Source organism: Anomaloglossus baeobatrachus, chromosome 1, assembly GCF_048569485.1.
Source record: "Anomaloglossus baeobatrachus isolate aAnoBae1 chromosome 1, aAnoBae1.hap1, whole genome shotgun sequence".
Classification (NCBI taxonomy): domain Eukaryota; kingdom Metazoa; phylum Chordata; class Amphibia; order Anura; family Aromobatidae; genus Anomaloglossus; species Anomaloglossus baeobatrachus.
Genome location: NC_134353.1, coordinates 498,531,304 through 498,553,512, shown reverse-complemented (window position 1 = coordinate 498,553,512; position 22,209 = coordinate 498,531,304). Strand labels below are relative to the sequence as shown.

At 49.5% G+C, this 22,209-nt stretch overlaps 1 protein-coding gene across 3 annotated transcripts in view; it reads right to left on the bottom strand.

The window, feature by feature from the left end:
- Nucleotides 1–22,209, bottom strand: part of GNE (glucosamine (UDP-N-acetyl)-2-epimerase/N-acetylmannosamine kinase) — a 125,364-nt gene that overhangs the window by 64,634 nt on the left and 38,521 nt on the right. The window contains exon 1 of one of the 3 annotated variants that reach the window (XM_075315669.1): nucleotides 17,002–17,082. The exons of 1 other annotated variant lie outside the window; for it this stretch is intronic. The gene's annotated coding sequence lies outside the window, so the exon portion shown is untranslated. Of the gene's footprint in view, nucleotides 1–16,988; nucleotides 17,083–22,209 lie in introns of those variants that run through there. One more of the 3 variants, XM_075315678.1, reaches the window with a different exon arrangement.

The following is a 22,209-nucleotide window of genomic DNA, read 5'->3' as shown; positions in this document are numbered from 1 at the left end:
CCAGTTAAGCGTTTAAAAATAAAAAAAGTTCCTGTGCTGAGAAAATAACTGTGTCCCTGTGTAATGGCCGTATCTGACTGTACAGGGACATGGTCTGCTCATACCAGCATCTTCTGGCCAGGGGATGAAATAAAACAGTATAAAGACAGGACAGTCTGGGATCGCAGCTCCTGCTTTATGTGAGGCAAAACATTCCCCTGTGTGTTTAAAAACAATGTTTTACCTCACAGAAAAAAAATAAGCTGCAATCCCATGCTGTCCTGTATATTCTCTTTTGCGTCCTCCCCTGCCCAGGAGATGCAGTATGATGAGACCATGTCCCTGCACCATCTACAGACTAAACTGTACTTCGCTAGTGGGACAATCCCTTTAAAGCGTTGCCTCTTGATATTACACCAAGCATTTTTTGGAATTCAGCTCTAGATAATGTTAATTCAATATCAGGCCTGACAATTGCTTTAAGAAAGGACTATAAATGCATTCTGAGGTGGATTTTCAAAGTAATGACGCCAGCTTCATCAGGTCTTAGAGATATATTTAGTAATGTATGCCATTTGTATTGTGAAATCTATTGACAGATTCGCATGAAAGACTAACAACTACTGTATGTTTAACAAAACTTTCCTGCTAAATATTTAACAACTATACAACTGGAGATTTCATTCCCTCCCCACATAAAAGGCTGGCAAACTGACCAAACAAGCAGAGCTCGAGCAAACAGCAAAGTGACAAAGTCATGTTAGGCAACGTTCACATGTCCACTAATCATCTGTTAGAATAGATCCAGTAGCAATCGACTGGCAAAAACCTTCTGCACACACAACTTGGAGGTCCGTTTTTAAATAACTGATTCAACTGGATCTGTTATTTTAAAATTAGAGTCAATGGAAAATGGAACTACGAGGGGCTGCTGATAAGTCTTTGGCTTTGTGATTTTTTTTGTTTGTATGGTAACAAATGTAACATCACATTAAAGCCTTGTGTCTAATATATGTTTTCAAAATTTTTTGTTTTGCTTATGGCAACAGTGTTCTATGTACGCAGGAAAACATGGCGGAACTAATGCGATATTTACAGCAACTGAGAGCAGAGGAGTGATAAAATTCTTGTTTCTGCAAAGAAAGTCTGTAAATGATATTCATGGCGATATGTTGCAGACATTGGGGGATCAATGCCCTTCATATTCGTTGGCATGTTTAAAACGGGCCACTTCAGCACCAATGATGAGGAATGTCCTGGACAACAGAGAGTGGTGGTTGTTCCGGAGATCATCAATGCTATGCACAACCTCATACTGGAGAATCAACGAATTTCAGCTAAAGCAATAGCAGACATCATGGGGATTTCCCGTGAACGTGTTTGTGTCATTGCTTTTTAACATCACTTTATTTCATTTTAGTTAGCCATTGAAAGGTATCACAAGATTATAATTTTGTTCCTCTCACTGAGAACATTCAATAATTGAACTGGCTAACACGGTACCAAAACCTTTTCACTTGTCATTATCCATGAACATTTGGACATGAGGAAGCTTATCTGCAAAGTGGGTCCCCAAATGTTTGACAACAGATCAGAGAAGCGTGCGAGTGAAAAGTTCCCAGGCCAATTGTCAGCATTTGCGGACTGATAAGAACTTCCTAGATTGACTGGTCACTATGGATGAGACCTGGATTTATTTGTATGACCCTGAAAACAAGGAGCAGCCAAAGGAGTGGAGGCACAGTGGTTTCTGCATCCAAAGAAGTTCAGGGTGAAAAAAAAAAAATCAGCCACTAAGGTGTGGTGTCTGTTCTGAGATAAGGAGTGCATACTGCTCGTGGACTACCTTCAAAAGGGTTTCTCCATCAATGCAAGGTATTACATTGAACTTTTGGACCAACTGGAGGCAGCTCTGAAGGTCAAAAGGTGCGGCAAGCTGTCCAAAGGAATCTTGTTCCTGCAAGACAACGCCTCCGCTCACACTGCACAAGCAACCACGGCAAAACAGGCAGAGCTGGTTGACCACCCACCTTATTCACCAGATCTAGCTCCCTCCGACTATCATCTGTTTTCAAGCCTGAAGAAACACCTTAACCCCTTAACGACCGCGGGCCGTAAAATTACGTCCTAAATGACATAATCTTACTGCCCGCGGTCCTCCGGCGGCAGCATGCCGCGATCGGCACACATCTCAGCTGATTTTCACAGCTGAGATGTGTGCCTGCTAGGCACGAGCAGAATCGTTATCTGCTCGTGCCGATTAACCCCTTATAATGGCGCTGTCAATACATGACAGCGCCATTATAAGCGCAATCGCGGTAAAGTTTTACTTACCGCCGAAACCGGAAGTCACGTGACGCGATCACGTGACTCCCGATAGTTGTCATGGTAGTACAGGGTCATGTGATGACTCCTGTACTACACATGAATTGGTTTCACTTTCGCTGTGCCCGGGGCACAGCAAAAGAGAAAGACAGCGTATCTGCTGTTTACAGCCTTCCAGCTGTGATCAGCAGATACTGCAGAGCGATCGGAATGCTGATCGCAATAGCCCCCTAGGGGGACTAGTAAAATAAAAAAAAAAAGTAAAAAAATAAGTTTTAAAAAATTAAAAAAAAACAAAAAAACCTAAAAGTTCAAATCACCCCCCATTCGCCCCATTAAAAATTAAAGGGTTAAAAAAATAAAAAATATACACACATTTGGTATCGCCGCGTTCAGAAACGCCCGATCTATCAAAATATAAAATCAATTAATCTGATCAGTAAACGGCGTAGCGGCAAAAAAATTCCAAACGCCAAAACGACGTTTTTTTGTCGCCACAACTTTTGCGCAAAATGCAATAAGAGGCGATCAAAACGTAGCATCTGCGCAAAAATGGTACCGTTAAAAACGTCAGCTCGAGACGCAAAAAATAAGCCGTCATTGAGCCTAAGATCCCGAAAAATGAGAACGCTACGGGTCACGGAATATGGCGTAAAACGTGCGCCACTTTTTTCGGACAAACTTCCGATTTTTTTTTAACCCCTTATATAAAAGTAAACCTATACATGTTTGGTGTCTACGAACTCGCACTGACCTGAGGCATCACACCCACACATCAGTTTTACCATATAGTGAACACAGTGAATAAAATATCTCAAAAACCATAGTGCTATCGCACTTTTTTTGCAATTTTTCAGCATTTGGAATTTTTTTGCCATTTTCTAGTACACAATATGGTAAAACTGATGGTTTCATTTAAAAGTACAGCTCGTTCCGCAAAAAATGAGCCCTCACATGACCATATTGACTGAAAAATAAAAAAGTTACGTCTCTCAGAAAAAGAATGGCGAAAAAAAAAAACGGAAAGCGAAAAATCGGCCGGTCGTGAAAGGGTTAAGAGTACCAAATTTCACACCATTTCTGATGTCATGGCTGCTACAGATGCCTGGTTTGAGGCACAACAGAAATATTCTTTTTGCTAGGCTTACAGAACTTGGAATACTGATGTAAGAAGTGTGATCACATCAGTGGAGACTATGTGGAATAAATGTAAAGTTTCATCATCGTATCTCGTTTCTTTCTGGGTAAAACCAAGGACTTATCAGCAGCTCCTCGTATTAATTAGCCATCCGTTCTTTCTTTCTTTTGGAAGATAAATAGCAAATTTGTTAATTGATCAGTTTTTGTTAACATGAGTCCGTGGAAAACAGATCAGACAGAAATCAGTTACCTAAAAACGGACAAAAAAGTTGGGTCTGTGCAATTTTTTTTCACAAGATTGCTGCTGGATCCGTTCTAAAGGATGATTACTGGTTGATGGAAAACTGATAACTCACAACAGCAATACAGTGGAACCTCGCTTAACGAGTAACCCAGTTAATGAGAATTTCGCTTAACAAGCAAAGCTTTCAGTAAATTTGTAACTCGGGTTACGAGAAAGCTTTGCTGTACGAGCAAAATCCTCACCTCACACACTTCCGGTTCCGTACATCCAAAAACGCTTTGACCCGCTCTTGCAGTCTACACAAACACGCACAAAACACACACGCACACACATACAGTATTGGTGCTCACCTTACCTTCCGTTCCATCGCCGGCCTCATGATTCTTGTAGTCCGCCGATGCATTGCGACGATTGAGGAATCCTCGCTGCGAACTACAAGACCCAGGAGGCCGGCGATGGAACGGAAGGTAAGGTGAGCATATGTGTACCTTCCGTTCCATCGCCGGCCTCCTGGGTCCTGTAGTTCGCCGCTCCAAAATGTGTATCGGCAAGCAGCGCGACGAGGCAGGAACTTCCTTTGTCAGACGCTACTCAAAGGCAGCGCGCTGACCAATCAGAGTCAAGCGGCTCCTGCCTTTGACGTCAGCGCTCTGGGTGCGGAAGTTCCTCCCTCGTCGTGATGGTAACCCGATACACAGGCCGTACTAGCGAACAGCAAGTCCCAGGAGACCGGTGATGGAACGGAACGTAAGGTGAGCATAATATGTGCGTGTTTATGTGAGTTTGTGCATGTGTGGAATGGCAGAATAGGGGACCATGATGTGACATTTAACAAGTTATGGAACGAATTGTCTGCATTGCAATGATTTCCTATGGGAAATCTTGCTTTGCTGAACGAGTAACTTGGTTAACAAGCACACTCCCAGAACGGATTGTTCTCGTTAACGAAGGTTCCACTATATAGGCACAGAAACCTTTTTATTTTTTCAAAATGTTTCTAAATTATTCTTTAAAATAAATTAGCCCCATGTAAATAGTGGAAGAATTGCTTTCATTTTTCACTAGTTGCTAAGATCTGTGCTGCCTCGCACTACTGCTGATAAACTTATCTCTACGAGTTAAACTTCCACCACTGAGCTGAAGCTTGAGGAGTAAAGGTGCATTTACACTGCAAGATTACAGTGAAGGAGAGTTCTTAAGAACTCCAATATCGTGATAATCTTTTAGTGTAAACAGAATGAGAATCACTCGATGATCAAGCCAGATGCTCGTTCATGGGATGACAATATTATAGCTTGGAGAAAGGATCATGGTTTTTCGGTAGCACAACATCCCTGGTAAGCAGAGTGGTGCTGCCAAGAACAATGGTGGTCTGTGTGCACTGAATGATCTACTACAGATTGTTCTGTGTGTATCTGAAGTGCGTCTGCCTGTGTATGACCATCACTAAATATTTATGGATTGGTGATCATTTAGTGCCACAGCTCGGTCCATGTAAATATCTCCCGGATCTGTGCTTTCCTTAACCAAGAATCAGCAAAAACACTAGTGCATGCCCTCATCATTTCCTGCCTTGACTACTGCAATCTCCTGCTCTCTGGCCTCCCTTCCAACACTCTTGCACCCCTCCAATCTATCCTAAACTCTCCCACTTAATCCACCTCTCCCCTCCCCAGCCTCGCCACTTTGCCAATCCCTTCACTGGCTTCCCATCACCCAACGACTCCAGTTCAAAACATTAACCATAACATACAAAGCCATGCACAACCTGTCTCCTCCCTACATCTGTGACCTAGTCTCCCGGTACCTACCTGCACGCAACCTCAGATCCTCACAAGATCTCCTTCTCTGCTCCTCTCTTATCTCCTCTTCCCACAATCGCGTACAAGATTTCACCCGTGCATCCCCCATACTCTGGAACGCTCTACCTCAGCACATCAGACTCTCCACTACCATGGAAAGCTTCAAGAGGAACCTCAAGACCCACCTCTTCCAACAAGCCTACAACCTACAATAGCCCTCAGTCCAGTAGACCACTGCACAACCAGCTCTGTCCTCACCTATTGTACCATCACCCATTCCCTGTAGACTGTGAGCCCTCGCGGGCAGGGTCTTCTCTCCTCCTATACCAGTCTGTTATGTACTGTTAATGATTGTTGTACGTATACCCTCTCTCACTTGTAAAGCGCCATGGAATAAATGGCGCTATAATAATAATAATAATAATAATAACAATAATAATTGGTAGGCTCCATTGTACACAACACAGCAGTGAGCGTGGAGATTGTATAGTGGTGCACACCGGCCATAAGGCTACTACCATGGAGCTCTATGTACTGTAGCATAGCTTTCACTGGGTACCATATAAATGGAGACATCCTCCTGAAAAGGGTTATCCAATTCATCTTTATACTAACAAAAGTGTTGAGGCCATGATTATGTGGCATTGACTAATATACACGTAATAGGCCCCCTTCATACTGTCCCTGTTCAGTGGTCTGTCAGGGCTTCCATCTGAACTCCCTGCAAAACGGGTTTCGGATATAGTCGCCGATGGGGCCATTGACTAGAATGCTGCAGACAGAATCACTGTTTCCTCTGTCAATTTTCAGGGATATATGCTTTCAAGAGGCGGATATCCAGACACAGTATAGTACGTCTGAGTGCCCAACTCCAATAGGCGTAAACTCCCGAAAATGATGCACAGCAGAGCACACTGACTCTGCCTGCACCATTATAGTCAATGGCCCCACCGAAACGTGTTTTGCAGGGAGTTCTGATGAAAGCCTCGACGAGACCACCGATCAGGGAGAGGAACGCAAAGTGAAAGCGGCCTTAGGGTATGTGCGCACGTTGCTTTTTACCTGCTTTTTACCTGCTTTTTTGCTGCTTTTTCTTCTGCGCTGTTTAATGCCAAAATGGATGTGTTCTTCTATTCAAGCAAAGTCGATGGGAATTTGGGTTTCTTGTTCACACTATGTTGTTCAAAATGCTGCCTTTTTGTGGCAGAACTTTGGTCAAAAACTCAGCTTTGCAGTGCAAAACCCAAATGGCAAAAACAATTGACATGTTGCTTCTTTGAAAAGCTGAGTTTTTGACCAAAGTTCTGCCACAAAAAGGCAGCATTTTGAACAACATAGTGTGAACAAGAAACCCAAATTCCCATAGACTTTGCTTGAATAGAAGAACACATCCATTTTGGCATTAAACAGCGCAGAAGAAAAAGCAGCAAAAAAGCAGGTAAAAAGCAGGTAAAAAGCAACGTGCGCACATACCCTCAGATTCTCTTCCTTCCTCACAGACTATTTAGCTCTCCTGTCAACACATCAACACAATGGAAGAGCAGGTAACCAGACCTGTCCTGTCCATCAGACTCCTCCAATTGAAAAAGAGTTTACTGATTCTTTACTGGAGGAGAATGTGATCAGACCTGTTCATCAGGCACAGTCTGTAAGGAAGGGGAGTAATACGAATGTATTATTAAGTGCATCCTGTCCCCAACACATCTCTTATAAGTTAAAAATGGACAGCCCCTTGAAGAAGCAATCCTTTGAAGAGAGAATACGTATCTACATAATTGCTAATTACTCATTAATAGGAATCCTATTATGACACCATACAAACCCGAGCAGTAAGGCCTAAGGGGTGCTTCACACACAGCGAGCTCACTGCCGAGATCGCTGCTGAGTCACGCTTTTTGTGACGCAGCAGTGACCTCATTAGCGATCTCGCTGTGTGTGACACTGAGCAGCGATCTGGCCCCTGCTGCGAGATCGCTGCTCGTTACACACAGCCCTGGTTCGTTTTCTTCAAAGCCGCTCTCCTGCTGTGACACACAGATCGCTGTGTGTGACAGCAAGAGAGCGACAAATGAAGCAAGCAGGGAGCAGGAGCCGGCGTCTGACAGCTGAGGTAAGCTGTATCCAAGATAAACATCGGGTAACCAAGGTGGTTACCCGATATTTACCTTAGTTACCAGCCTCCGCAGCTCTCACGCTGCCTGTGCTGCCGGCTCCGGCTCTCTGCACATGTAGCTGCTGTACACATCGGGTTAATTAACACGATGTGTACAGCAGCTAGGAGAGCAAGGAGCCAGCGCTAAGCAGTGTGCGCGGCTCCCTGCTCTCTGCACATGTAGCTGCATTACACATCGGGTTAATTAACCCGATGTGTACTGTAGCTAGGAGAGCAAGGAGCCAGCGCTCAGTGTGCGCGGCTCCCTGCTCCCTGTTCACACTGGTAACTAATGTAAACATCGGGTAACCATACCCGATGTTTACCTTAGTTACCAGTCTCCGCAGCTTCCAGACGGCGGCTCCGTGCAAGCGCAGCGTCGCTTGCACGTCGCTGCTGGCTGGGGGCTGTTCACTGGTCGCTGGTGAGATCTGCCTGTTTGACAGCTCACCAGCGACCATGTAGCGATGCAGCAGCGATCCTGACCAGGTCAGATCGCTGGTCGGATCGCTGCTGCATCGCTAAGTGTGAAGGTACCCTTAAACACACGGCATGAAAATCAGAGCGAGTGGAGTGCGATGAAAAAATTGCATTCCACTCGGACCAATATTAGCCTGTGTGTCAGCACACATGAGCGATTATTTTCTCAGCCCTAATCGGACTGAAAAAACAGTCGCAACATGCTAGGGGTACAATGTGATCCTTGTTTCTCTCGCATCCATTCAAGTGTATGGGGCGAGAGAAAAATCGCACTGCACTCGCAGTACGCCGGTGTACTGCAACTGCAGGGAGAGAATGGCAATAGCCAGCTACGGAGGAACGAGGGACATAAATCCCTCCCCCCCCTCCTCAGCATCCGGCCTCCCCTCCTCAGAGCCGGCCTGCCCCCCGCAGCTGAGGTCTGATCACATTATCGGACCTCAGTCGCAGTGACTCGCATGACACTTGGCTCTACTGTACTGCCAGTGTGTGCTGAGTGTCATGCGAGGATCGCATTAGTCCCCCGTATGGCCCCGGCCTAACTCAGGGTGTGTAGGGGAGAGGAAGAACTCGGCATTGGCCAATGACATTGTGTCAAAGAAATGGCTCACAGCAGGAAGGACTGCAATCTCACCTTCTTTCCATACAAGGTCTATCACGTTTTAGGTAATAATGGCAGAAACCCTGTAGCGGTAAAGCACGAGTGACACACTTCTGGACAAACAATGACTTGTGAAAGAATAACTGAACAATGACCCCAGTATGGAAAAATACAGCTATCATCAGGTCTTTTAATAACTGAGGCTACGTCAGATTTCATAGGGTCATGGAAAAATAAGAGGTATGTGAACAGGTACAAACACCTCTTTGCCACTACTCAACCCATCTCTGGCTCCTCGCGTAGGTTTTCCACTGTTGTCAGTGCTGTGCCAAATCAAACTCAGTGCTGGATTAAGCTCTCCATTATTGTTACATGACTATGCATCATCGCCATTGTACCGTTTCCCGAACATACATGGCATAATCCCCTGCTGCTCCTACGAAACACTGTAACCAAGACATGCTGTGCCAATGAAGAGCTACAAAGGCCATCTCAGAGGGCACGGCACACAACCGCCACGTCATTAGATGAGTGGATGACTGCTGCATCCGATATCAGGGGTTGGAATAGCACAATTACTGTTTGTGCCCACGGGGACAGTGTCCTGCGGATATATCCGCACGACAATCTGCAGGTGCTCCCAGGAAACAGCACCACAACTTTTGTCTGTTTCCATGCTGCGGAATGTCGTGCGGATATGGTGCAGGTATTCTGCATTGAGGATACAGTGCCATGGCTTGGGCACTGCATCCTCAATGCAGAACAAGTGCTGCAGTGATCGGGGTGTTCATACTTACCTCCATCATGCAGCACCTCACTTTCCGGCAGCCAGGTCACTCTCTCAGCGTCTGCAGGAGAAGGTGGGCGGGCCTGAACTAGCTCCGGCTGTCACATGACCGGAGCTCGTGCAGGCTCCGCCCACCTCTTCCTTCCTGTACCTGGATTCACCGCGCTCCTGTACACCGGACGGAGAAAGTGACTCCGGTGAGGCAGGTAAGTATATGGGACCCTGCGGAGAAATCCGCAACAATAATTGACATGCTGCAGATTTTTCCGCATGGAAATCCGCACGAATTCCGCTGCGGAAAAATCCGCAGCGTGGGCACAGCATTTCCCAAATGCCATAGAAATGGCTTGGGAGTAGCTGTGCTGCAGATTTCTGGAAAATCCACGGCAAAATCCGCGCATTTTCCGCAGCGTGGGCACATAGCCTTAGACTAAATTCTACATTTTGACTCCATTTAAACTCTATTCCGTCAATGTCCTTCATGTCTGAATCCCATTATCGAATATAAGGCAGTAACCCTCCTGATGAAGTGTTCAGTGCAGGTGAATTTTCTAGTGTGGCCCTTAAGACTGTGTGCACACATTGCCACTTCTTGATGTGTTTTTGAGTGCAGATTCCTCACAAAACCTGAAGGGAATCCTGATGCTGGTAAAGTCAATGAGAATCTTGAAGTCTCACGCTCACGTTGAGTATTTTCTCCTTGCAGATTTAAATCTTCAGCATGGCAATTCTTGCAGGGCTTTTGCTGTAGATTTTAAATGAATGGGTAAAATCTGCAGCAAAACCGTGTGGCAAAAATGCAGCAAAACTGCGGGCTTTCTCCACTGTATTTTTACTGTCAAGACATGCAGAAATGTCGGCACCAAATACTCTTTTAGGGTGCACATACCCTTAAAGTAACCCATAAATAAGAATTGCCAAGTGCTTCCAAAAATAAGCTTTGTAATTTACTTGGTGTGAAAAATCCTTTGAATTTTATTGTTTACTGCTGTAGTCTAGCAATGTTGGCAGAACATACTCCGTGCTTACAAACCCTTTCCAAACAAGCTTGTAAGCGCTGCTCTGGCCAGATCAGCATTGTTAGCGCCTGATCAGACCAGCTCCAATGACACTGTGCTTCTGTAATGTAGGTTCAGAGAGCGCACAATTCAGGTCATCAGTTCAACAATGTTGTTGGTCCTAATTGCCAACCAAGGAGACAACAGTCACAGGAAGCCGAGAGGCTGGGGAGCGGTGTGCTGCTGAGCATCACAGAGGAGAAGAATCCTTTAACCACAAGGGTTTGATTAATCAGAATATGAACCATGCAATCATACCCAATAACCATTTAGCTCATTCTACATGAGCAGTAGAAGGGGCCAAAGTCTATGATTAATGATTACCATGCCAATATCAGTCTATCCCAAAGGTCAGTATATCACTAGATAATGCCTTTTTTCCAAACACATAATTCTACTGTGTATTAAATTATGTAAACTCATAGCAAATAGCAAAATTGCTTTTTATTGAACCTTAAAAGTCACAATGAAAGAAAGATGCCTTAAAGGGAACCTGTCAGCTGACACACAGAGTTCAATGATGTGTCATTTATTACCCTATGTGCTGTTTACTTATAGTGAAGGTTTTATCACCTGGCATTATCATTGCATGGAAGTCTAACCACCAACTTCCCCTTTCATTAGCAGTTCACTGTTTATAGACTTTGTATATACAGAGTCTGGTGTGGGCGGGTTAACTATTTCAGATCTGCTATATTGCTAAATCTAAAAACTCTGTGACTGTGTCTTGTGATGGAGTGACAGCGGTCAGGCTCTGCACTGTGCCCCAGGACATGCCCGTGTGATGGAGTGACAGCGCTCAGGCTGTGCACTGTGCCCCAGGACATGCCCGTGTGATGGAGGTCAGGCTCTGCACTGTGCCCCAGGACATGCCCGTGTGATGGAGGTCAGGCTCTGCACTGTGCCCCAGGACATGCCCGTGTGATGGAGTGACAGCGGTCAGGCTGTGCACTGTGCCCCAGGACATGCCCGTGTGATGGAGTGACAGCGGTCAGGCTGTGCACTGTGCCCCAGGACATGCCCGTGTGATGGAGTGACAGCGGTCAGGCTGTGCACTGTGCCCCAGGACATGCCCATGTGATGGAGTGACAGCGGTCAGGCTGTGCACTGTGCCCCAGGACATGTCTGTGTGATGGCGTGACGGCGGTCAGGCTGTGCACTGTGCCCCAGGACATGTCTGTGTGATGGAGTGACGGCGGTCAGGCTGTGCACTGTGCCCCAGGACATGTCTGTGTGATGGAGTGACGGCGGTCAGGCTGTGCACTGTGCCCCAGGACATGTCTGTGTGATGGAGTGACGGTGGTCAGGCTCTGCACTGTGCCCCAGGACATGCCCGTGTGATGGAGTGACAGCGGTCAGGCTGTGCACTGTGCCCCAGGACATGCCCGTGTGATGGAGTGACAGCGGTCAGGCTGTGCACTGTGCCCCAGGACATGCCCGTGTGATGGAGTGACAGCGGTCAGGCTGTGCACTGTGCCCCAGGACATGTCTGTGTGATGGCGTGACGGCGGTCAGGCTGTGCACTGTGCCCCAGGACATGTCTGTGTGATGGAGTGACGGCGGTCAGGCTGTGCACTGTGCCCCAGGACATGTCTGTGTGATGGAGTGACGGCGGTCAGGCTGTGCACTGTGCCCCAGGACATGTCTGTGTGATGGAGTGACGGTGGTCAGGCTCTGCACTGTGCCCCAGGACATGTCTGTGTGATGGAGTGACAGCGGTCAGGCTCTGCACTGTGTCCCAGGACATGTCTGTGTGATGGAGTGACAGCGGTCAGGCTCCGCACTGTGCCCCAGAACATGCCCGTGTGATGGAGTGACAGCGGTCAGGCTCTGCACTGTGCCCCAGGACATGCCTGTGTGATGGAGGTCAGGCTCTGCACTGTGCCCCAGGACATGTCCGTGTGATGGAGTGACAGCGGTCAGGTTGGGCACTGTGCCCCAGGACATGCCCGTGTGATGGAGTGACGGCGGTCAGGCTCTGCACTGTGCCCCAGGACATGTCCGTGTGATGGAGTGACAGCGGTCAGGCTCTGCACTGTGCCCCAGGACATGCCTGTGTGATGGAGTGACAGCGGTCAGGTTGGGCACTGTGCCCCAGGACATGCCTGTGTGATGGAGGTCAGGCTCTGCACTGTGCCCCAGGACATGCCCGTGTGATGGAGTGACAGCGGTCAGGCTCTGCACTGTGCCCCAGGACATGCCCGTGTGATGGAGTGACAGCGGTCAGGTTGGGCACTGTGCCCCAGGACATGCCTGTGTGATGGAGTGACGGCGGTCAGGCTCTGCACTGTGCCCCAGGACATGCCCGTGTGATGGAGTGACGGCGGTTAGGCTCTGCACTGTGCCCCAGGACATGCCCGTGTGATGGAGTGACGGCGGTCAGGCTCTGCACTGTGCCCCAGGACATGCCCGTGTGATGGAGTGACGGCGGTCAGGCTCTGCACTGTGCCCCAGGACATGTCCATGTGATGGAGTGACAGCGGTCAGGCTCTGCACTGTGCCCCAGGACATGCCTGTGTGATGGAGTGACAGCGGTCAGGCTCTGCACTGTGCCCCAGGACATGCCTGTGTGATGGAGTGACAGCGGTCAGGCTCTGCACTGTGCCCCAGGACATGCCCGTGTGATGGAGTGACAGCGGTCAGGCTGTGCACTGTGCCCCAGGACATGTCTGTGTGATGGCGTGACGGCGGTCAGGCTGTGCACTGTGCCCCAGGACATGTCTGTGTGATGGAGTGACGGCGGTCAGGCTGTGCACTGTGCCCCAGGACATGTCTGTGTGATGGAGTGACGGCGGTCAGGCTGTGCACTGTGCCCCAGGACATGTCTGTGTGATGGAGTGACGGTGGTCAGGCTCTGCACTGTGCCCCAGGACATGCCCGTGTGATGGAGTGACAGCGGTCAGGCTGTGCACTGTGCCCCAGGACATGCCCGTGTGATGGAGTGACAGCGGTCAGGCTGTGCACTGTGCCCCAGGACATGCCCGTGTGATGGAGTGACAGCGGTCAGGCTGTGCACTGTGCCCCAGGACATGTCTGTGTGATGGCGTGACGGCGGTCAGGCTGTGCACTGTGCCCCAGGACATGTCTGTGTGATGGAGTGACGGCGGTCAGGCTGTGCACTGTGCCCCAGGACATGTCTGTGTGATGGAGTGACGGCGGTCAGGCTGTGCACTGTGCCCCAGGACATGTCTGTGTGATGGAGTGACGGTGGTCAGGCTCTGCACTGTGCCCCAGGACATGTCTGTGTGATGGAGTGACAGCGGTCAGGCTCTGCACTGTGTCCCAGGACATGTCTGTGTGATGGAGTGACAGCGGTCAGGCTCCGCACTGTGCCCCAGAACATGCCCGTGTGATGGAGTGACAGCGGTCAGGCTCTGCACTGTGCCCCAGGACATGCCTGTGTGATGGAGGTCAGGCTCTGCACTGTGCCCCAGGACATGTCCGTGTGATGGAGTGACAGCGGTCAGGTTGGGCACTGTGCCCCAGGACATGCCCGTGTGATGGAGTGACGGCGGTCAGGCTCTGCACTGTGCCCCAGGACATGTCCGTGTGATGGAGTGACAGCGGTCAGGCTCTGCACTGTGCCCCAGGACATGCCTGTGTGATGGAGTGACAGCGGTCAGGTTGGGCACTGTGCCCCAGGACATGCCTGTGTGATGGAGGTCAGGCTCTGCACTGTGCCCCAGGACATGCCCGTGTGATGGAGTGACAGCGGTCAGGCTCTGCACTGTGCCCCAGGACATGCCCGTGTGATGGAGTGACAGCGGTCAGGTTGGGCACTGTGCCCCAGGACATGCCTGTGTGATGGAGTGACGGCGGTCAGGCTCTGCACTGTGCCCCAGGACATGCCCGTGTGATGGAGTGACGGCGGTTAGGCTCTGCACTGTGCCCCAGGACATGCCTGTGTGATGGAGTGATGGCGGTCAGGCTGTGCACTGTGCCCCAGGACATGCCCGTGTGATGGAGTGACGGCGGTCAGGCTGTGCACTGTGCCCCAGGACATGTCTGTGTGATGGAGTGACGGCGGTCAGGCTCTGCACTGTGCCCCAGGACATGTCTGTGCGATGGAGTGACGGTGGTCAGGCTGTGCACTGTGCCCCAGGACATGCCCGTGTGATGGAGGTCAGGCTCTGCACTGTGCCCCAGGACATGTCCGTGTGATGGAGTGACAGCGGTCAGGCTCTGCACTGTGCCCCAGGACATGCCTGTGTGATGGAGTGACAGCGGTCAGGCTGTGTACTGTGCCCCAGGACATGCCCGTGTGATGGAGTGACAGCGGTCAGACTCTGCACTGTGCCCCAGGACATGCCTGTGTGATGGAGGTCAGACTCTGCACTGTGCCCCAGGACATGCCTGTATGATGGAGTGACAGCGGTCAGGCTCTGCACTGTGCCCCAGGACATGCCTGTGTGATGGAGGTCAGACTCTGCACTGTGCCCCAGGACATGCCCGTGTGATGGAGTGACAGCGGTCAGACTCTGCACTGTGCCCCAGGATATGCCCGTGTGATGGAGTGACAGCGGTCAGACTCTGCACTGTGCCCCAGGACATGCCTGTGTGATGGAGTGACAGCGGTCAGACTCTGCACTGTGCCCCAGGACATGCCCGTGTGATGGAGGTCAGGCTCTGCACTGTGCCCCAGGACATGTCCGTGTGATGGAGTGACAGCGGTCAGGTTGGGCACTGTGCCCCAGGACATGCCCGTGTGATGGAGTGACGGCGGTCAGGCTCTGCACTGTGCCCCAGGACATGCCTGTGTGATGGAGTGACAGCGCTCAGGCTGTGTACTGTGCCCCAGGACATGCCCGTGTGATGGAGTGACAGCGGTCAGGTTGGGCACTGTGCCCCAGGACATGCCCGTGTGATGGAGTGACGGCGGTCAGGCTCTGCACTGTGCCCCAGGACATGCCTGTGTGATGGAGTGACAGCGCTCAGGCTGTGTACTGTGCCCCAGGACATGTCCGTGTGATGGAGTGACAGCGGTCAGGTTGGGCACTGTGCCCCAGGACATGCCTGTGTGATGGAGTGACGGCGGTCAGGCTCTGCACTGTGCCCCAGGACATGCCCGTGTGATGGAGTGACAGCGGTCAGACTCTGCACTGTGCCCCAGGACATGCCCGTGTGATGGAGTGACAGCGGTCAGACTCTGCACTGTGCCCCAGGACATGCCCGTGTGATGGAGTGACAGCGGTCAGACTCTGCACTGTGCCCCAGGACATGCCCGTGTGATGGAGTGACAGCGGTCAGACTCTGCACTGTGCCCCAGGACATGCCCGTGTGATGGAGTGACGCGGTCAGACTCTGCACTGTGCCCCAGGACATGCCCGTGTGATGGAGTGACAGCGGTCAGACTCTGCACTGTGCCCCAGGACATGCCCGTGTGATGGAGTGACGGCGGTCAGGCTCTGCACTGCGCCCCAGGACATGTCCATGTGATGGAGTGACAGCGGTCAGGCTGTGCACTGTGCCCCAGGACATGCCTGTGTGATGGAGTGACAGCGGTCAGGCTCTGCACTGTGCCCCAGGACATGCCCGTGTGATGGAGTGACGGCGGTCAGGCTCTGCACTGTGCCCCAGGACATGTCCATGTGATGGAGTGACAGCGGTCAGGCTCTGCACTGTGCCCCAGGACATGCCTGTGTGATGGAGTGACAGCGGTCAGGCTCTGCACTGTGCCCCAGGACATGCCTGTGTGATGGAGTGACAGCGGTCAGGCTCTGCACTGTGCCCCAGGACATGCCCGTGTGATGGAGTGACAGCGGTCAGGCTCTGCACTGTGCCCCAGGACATGCCCGTGTGATGGAGTGACAGCGGTCAGGCTCTGCACTGTGCCCCAGGACATGTCTGTGTGATGGAGTGACGGCGGTCAGGCTCTGCACTGTGCCCCAGGACATGCCTGTGTGATGGAGTGACAGCGGTCAGGCAATTACAGCCTATTGCACAGGTGCGCCTACCAGAGAAGTGGCATGGCGTGGGCATAACCCGTAGAAGACAGGTAGTGATCTGATTAGAGGGACAGAAGGAATGTGATCAGGCATAATCACAATAGAAGGGCAGCAGGTATTACTGTACGGCAACAGTGCCAGTGTACCCGCAGGTATGCCAGTCTTCATACTTCTGACCCACAAAGTACCAAATGAAATTAGAGGGCAGCTGACATCATGGGCATTCCCTGGCACTGTGTCACATAAACACTACAGACGTGGCACTGGATCTCATATGTTCACCATTCGTGTAGGAGGCTGGAAAAGCACTAGGACTCCCAAAAATGTCTATACCCCCATAACCAGTGACCGCCACAATGCAGGGCAGCAAGAGAGCGGCTGGGAGTACAGAACCTAATATAAACCAGAACGAGGGCCCCCCACCCCGCCAAGTGGTACAGGCACACGTATACGTTACACCACCTGAGGGACTCACCACTGTTATTTACCTGGGGGTGTTTAGCGCCAGGTCGGCAGCCACGGCACAGAAAATGCGCGGTCACGGAGAGCTGCAGCAAGGCAAACGGGAACGAGACTCGGCAGAACGAGGCGGACTGAGGGCGGGGCTCACGCGGGAAGTGGGCGGAGCAGACAGGCAACGCTACGCAAAGGGCGTGCCCAGGAGCATCAAGAAGGTGTGGTCTTTGGAGGGCTGGAGGCGAGCGCGGCAGTGGGCGTGGTTACTGCGTGTCAGGGATGACGGTGCAGTGCGCGGTGCTGTGCGGTGCTCCTCCTCACATGCCGGGCTGCCTGGGCTCAAATATTGACTTGTGTATTTCCACTGCCGTGACCCCTGCGGCCCTACAAAGGGCTTCATTACCTGCGCTCACACCGAGCGATACAACACACAGCCTGTCACTGCTTAACCCCTTCACGGCAATAATAGCTTTTTGCACTGTCCTCCTTTTTGTCCACAAGCCATAACTTTTCTATTTTTCCGTCAATATTTCCATATGAGGGCGGCATGAGTTGTACTTTTGAATGCCACCATTTATATTATCACATAGTGTACTGGAAAATGGGGAACAAAATCCAAGTGCGGTGAAATAGCGAAAAAAAATGCAATTGCACCTTTGTTTCTTGGGCTTTTTATTTTCCATGGTCACTGTATGGTAAAAGTGACCTGGCAGTGTGATTGCCCAGGTCAGTACCATTACCTGGATACCAAACATGTATGGGTTTATTTTAATTTTGGGATGAAAAAAAAATTCAGACGTTTGTAAAAAAAAAATTAAATTTAAAAAAAGTGCTTTTGTCGCCATTTTCCGAGACCTGCAACATTCCTATTTTTTGTATCTTGAGCTGATGTTTTTAATTCTACCATTTTTGGGTAGGTGCAATGTTCTTTTGACGGCCTCTTACTGCATTTTATTTACGTGTTGCAGAGGCCAAAATCCTGTAATTCTGGCACTTTGATTTTTTTTTCTTATTATGCCGTTCACCGATTAGATTAATTTATTTTATATTTTGATAGAGCAGTCATTTCCACCAAATATGTGTATTTTTTCTAATTGCTTTACTTTCAATGTGGCAAAAGGGTGATTTGAACTTTTGTGTTTTTATTTATTTTTCATATTTTTGGACACTTTTTTTTTTCCCCACACTTTTTAGGCTAGGTTCACACTTCCGTTGTTTTAAGGGTACTTTCACACTTGCGTTGTTTTCCTTCCGTTACAATCCGCCCTTTTGGAAAACAGCAGAACCCGTTAACGGATTCCGCTGTTTCCCATTGACTTGTATGGGTGACGGATTGTGCCAAAAATAACTGCGTTGCTTCTGCTGGGCGACGCTCCGTTGCTTCCGCCCAGCGGGAGGAACGCAGCATGTAACGTTGTTTTGAGCAGCGGAATCCTCAGGATTTCACTGCGCATGCTTTTTTTTTTTTTAAATCACAAACTTTATTTTGTCTCGCAGTGGCCGAACGTTCAGCTGAGTGCTAGCCCGCCGGCATGCTCGTCCGCCGGCAAGTGACAGCGCTCAGCTGAGCGACCGGCCGCCAGCAAGTGAGAGCGCTCAGCTAAGCGCTCGCCCGCCGGCATGCCCGGCCGCCGGCAAGTGACAGCGCTCAGCTGAGCGCTCGGCCACCGGCAAGTGACAGCGCTCAACTGAGCCACCGGCCGCCGGCTATTGAGAGCGATCCGCTGATCGTTCACAATAGTCTGCTGCCGGTAAAACTGTAAAGAAGAAAAAAAAAAAAAAGAAGAAAAAAAAAAGCTTTCCGTTGTTTTGTACGATCCGTAGCATCCGTTGTGCCACTATATGCAACGCATCCGTTGCATACGTAACACAACGCAATGCTACGGAAGCCGTCCAACGCAAGTGTGAAACTAGCCTAAATCCGTCAGGTCCGTCAGCAACGGATCAGTCATTTTTAAGTTGTCAACTGATGCAACAGATGTGTTTTTCACAGGATTCCTTTCTCAGGAATCCTGTGAAAAAACTGATCCGTTGCGTCTGTTGCATCCGCTGTGCGTCCGTTTTTTGATGGATCAGTCATGATCCGTTTGTGTTTGGGACAGCCCAGTGGGTGTGCCAAACATGCTGGGCATGCTCAGTAGAGTATGACGGAATCCAGCACTGGATTCCGTCGTAAGACGGATTACAACGGAATCCAGCACCATAGACATACATTACAAGCGTGACGGACTGCAGCGGATTCCTGCGCGGTGCGTCAATTTTGACGGCCAGAAAAACGTTACATTCTGCGTTGCTCCCCACCCAGCGGTCAGTCAAAAAACGACTGACCGCGACGCAGCGGATGCAACGCAAGGTCATCAGTCGCAATCCGCCACTAATACAAGTCTATGGGACACAACGGAATCCGCTAAACCGATAGCGTTGTTTACCAGAGCGACGGATTGTGATTGATACATTTTAACGGAAGTGTGAACCTAGCCTAATTGAAGCTGCGATCATCTGATTGCTTGTGCTGTTTAGAGTGGTGCATTAGTATTGCTCTGTACAGCAGAAATGATGACTTCCTATGAATACCAGCTCACAGCTTTGGTTTACAGGAGGATCGTCATGACTGACATTGGGGTAGAGATATGTTTAGCTTAGATAAAAGATGTCTCAGAGAAGATCTCATTTATATGTATAAATACATGTGTGGTCAATATAAAGGACTGGCACATGACTTATTTCTTCCAAAGACACTACTAAGGACCAGGGGGGACTGATTCCGAGTGGAAGAAAAGCGATTCAGACAGCTAAATAGGAAAGTGTTCTTTACAGTTAGAGCAGTCAGACTGTGGAATGCCCTACCACAAGAGGTAGTAATGGCAGATACTATTACAGCTTTTAAAAAAGGGCTGGATGATTTCCTTAATACACACAACATTGTTGGTTATAAATGACTTAGTGACCAAATGTAGAACTGGTGGAGGAAGGTTGAACTAGATGGACCTAGGGCTTTTTTCAACCTAAGTAACTATAACTATGTAGCAGCTGACTCTCGGCTGTCATGTCAACCCATCGGCGCTTCGCGATCACTTTACGGGGCTGCTGACAGCAGCGGGGTATGATCCGCTCCTCAGCAGCGTGTGTTACATCACGCTGTCAGAGATCGGCAGCAGGACGTAACTGGTTAGCAGCCTCCTGCGGATCACTGATTCATATTTCAGGGCTGTTGGAGGCACATGTTGGCTGATCAGATCAGTCGACATGTGCAGGGAAAGATGCAGGCTCAGCGCGTGAGCCTACATCAAAGGCAGGGAGCTGACCTAGAACGTACCAGTAGAGAAAAGTCAAAGGTTTCTTTATTCTAAACTCTGCAGATGGGTTGTGGCTGAGAGAAGCTGCCATGTCGGTCTGGGCTTACGGGAAAAGTGAACAAATCTATTAAAAAGAACATCAGCTGTAAGTGTACTGTGATCTCTTACATGTTCCACCAATATTTGTGTTGGCCTTCATACACAGATTTCTCTCCAGTAATAGTACAGTCTGCTCATAAGATCCCATAGTCCCACAATTAGTGGGCACCACCATAGTTGTAGACATGGTTACCTGGTTAGGGCCACTCAGATGTTTCACTTTCCCCTAGCTACACCTCTGCTTGGATAAGAGCATTCACATGGATGTATGAACACGGCCTGACCCATCATTAACAACCCTATTCTTCTCAAACAGTAATTTTATGGACTTTTGGTAACCCTAATCCATGCTCAAAATAATAAGGCTGAGGCCACACGGGGATTTGTGCGAGTACTCGCATGACACTCAGCTCACACTCACACAGCAGGAGGCAAGGGTCATGCCACTGTGGCCCGATCGTGTGATCAGACCACAGCACCGGAGGGGAGGTCCGGCTCTGAGGAGGGGAGGGAGGGATTTATCTCCTCATTTCCTCCATTGCCGGCTGATGCGATTGTCGCAGTGCGCTCGCGTTACACCGATGTAACGCAAGTGAAAGTGCGATGTTTCTCTTGCCCCCTAGACTTGTATGGGTGCGAGTGAAACAAGATCGCATTACACTCACGGCATACTGCGACTGTTTTCTCAGTCCGATTAGGTGTAATGTAAGTGCAGTGCGATGTTTCTCTTGCCCCCTAGACTTGTATGGGTGCGAGTGAAACAAGATCGCATTACACTCACGGCATACTGCGACTGTTTTCTCAGTCCGATTAGGTGTAATGTAAGTGCAGTGCGATGTTTCTCTTGCCCCCTAGACTTGTATGGGTGCGAGTGAAACAAGATCAAATTACACTCACGGCATACTGTGACTGTTTTCTCAGTCTGATTAGGTGTAATGTAAGTGCAGTGCGATGTTTCTCTTGCCCCCTAGACTTGTATGGGTGCGAGTGAAACAAGATCGCATTACACTCACGGCATGCTGCGACTGTTTTCTCAGTCCGATTAGGTGTAATGTAAGTGCAGTGCGATGTTTCTCTTGCCCCCTAGACTTGTATGGGTGCGAGTGAAACAAGATCGCATTACACTCACGGCATACTGCGACTGTGTTCTCAGTCCGATTAGGTGTAATGTAAGTGCAGTGCGATGTTTCTCTTGCCCCCTAGACTTGTATGGGTGCGAGTGAAACAAGATCAAATTACACTCACGGCATACTGTGACTGTTTTCTCAGTCTGATTAGGTGTAATGTAAGTGCAGTGCGATGTTTCTCTTGCCCCCTAGACTTGTATGGGTGCAAGTGAAACAAGATCGCATTACACTCACGGCATGCTGCGACTGTTTTCTCGGTCCGATTAGGTGTAATGTGAGTTCAGTGCGATTTTTCTCTCGCCACATAGACTTGTATGGGTGCAAGTGAAACAAGATCGCATTACACTCACGGCATGCTGCGACTGTTTTCTCGGTCCGATTAGGTGTAATGTGAGTTCAGTGCGATTTTTCTCTCGCCACATAGACTTGTATGGGTGCAAGTGAAACACGATTGCATTACACTCACGGCATGCTGCGACTGTTTTCTCGGTCCGATTAGGTGTAATGTGAGTTCAGTGCGATTTTTCTCTCGCCACATAGACTTGAATGGGTGCAAGTGAAACACGATCGCATTACACTCACGGCATGCTGCGACTGTTTTCTCGGTCCGATTAGGTGTAATGTGAGTTCAGTGCGATTTTTCTCTCGCCACATAGACTTGTATGGGTGCAAGTGAAACACGATTGCATTACACTCACGGCATGCTGCGACTGTTTTC